The sequence below is a fragment of the Orycteropus afer genome, unplaced genomic scaffold (assembly GCF_000298275.1).
Source record: "Orycteropus afer afer isolate SDZICR_OR568_19922 unplaced genomic scaffold, OryAfe1.0 scaffold00380, whole genome shotgun sequence".
Taxonomy (NCBI): Eukaryota; Metazoa; Chordata; class Mammalia; order Tubulidentata; family Orycteropodidae; genus Orycteropus; species Orycteropus afer.
Window position 1 is genome coordinate 1524606 of NW_006921967.1, and position 1338 is coordinate 1525943.

Below are 1338 nucleotides of genomic sequence, written 5' to 3' on the forward strand. Positions count from 1 at the left end.
TTTTTTTTTTTTTTTTTTTAAATGATTGTAAGTTTTGTTCTACATTGTTCTCCCACTCTATCCAGGATCTCATACAGAGATCTCCCTCGGAGTGGTTGACAGTGGTAGCTGGGCACCATCTACTTCTGGCCTCATAGTCATAATAGGCTGACAGTCACATGGTGTACCAGTCTTCTTTGTACCAGTCTTCATTCTTCTTTCTCTGGATGAGGAGAGACCCATTGTTGAATCTAGATGGCTGCTTGCATGCTTTTAAGATCCCAGTTGCTACTTGCCAAAGTAGGAGGTAGAACAATGTTTTTGTGTACTATGTTATGCCAATGAGCTTGATACCTGCGACCATGGTCCCGAGTCCACAGTCCAACTACTCGCTCCCTCTGGTTAGCTGGGTGTGGCCAAGAAGTGACTACAACCTTGTCCCTTGTCAGCTCTACTATATACCTGGGAAATCTTACAGAACATACAAATACACTTGTAGAAACATTGTCTGCCAATCCTATACATGGTCTTGGGCACATTCCCCCCTGCATGGACATACCTAATAGTTCAGCCTGTCCACCCATCTATTTGCCCGTATATCAATATTTGCCTTCACTGACAAAGAAGTACTATATGTGCAAAAGGGTTCATTTTTTTCTGTCTGTACCTCCCATGCACCTCTCTATATCTTCCTCAATGCCACCATGTTGATTACTCACATTTGGTATATTGCCCTTCTCTTCACCCAAATCAATACTTGTCTCTACCTATCTAACAGTGTTCCCTCCTCTCCACTCCCCTCCCACCCCTGGTAACCAACAAAAAAATTTCCTTCCATATACTTTTCCTTGACATTTTACAATAACAGACTCATACAGTATTTGCCTTCTGTGATTGACTTATTTAACCCAGCATATTGTCCTCCAAGTTCATCCACATTATGTGGTGTTTTTCCCAATTCTACATTATTCTTTAGGGTTGCATAGTATACCATTGTGTCTATGTAGCATAGTTTGGTTATCCCTTCTTCTTCTTTTTAAAATTGTGATTTGGGTGAAAATTTACAGAGGAAATTCAGCGGTTCACATACACTTTGTCTCATGACATTGACTGCAATTTACCACAATGCAACAACTCCCACTTCCACCTGATAGTTACCTCTTCCATCAGTGAGTGTGTCCACCACTCCATGTGCTCCTGCCCCCTGAGCTGTCTCCCTGTGCATAAACAGCCCTTCTTTCTCCCATGACTGTTCTCTCCAAAGAGTGTATCTACTTCAGGTAAATGTTCAACTCATATGCCTGTCTTTTGTTTGGCTGGAAGCCACAAGTGTGGGTTCAATTCCAGACCTGAAGGGCA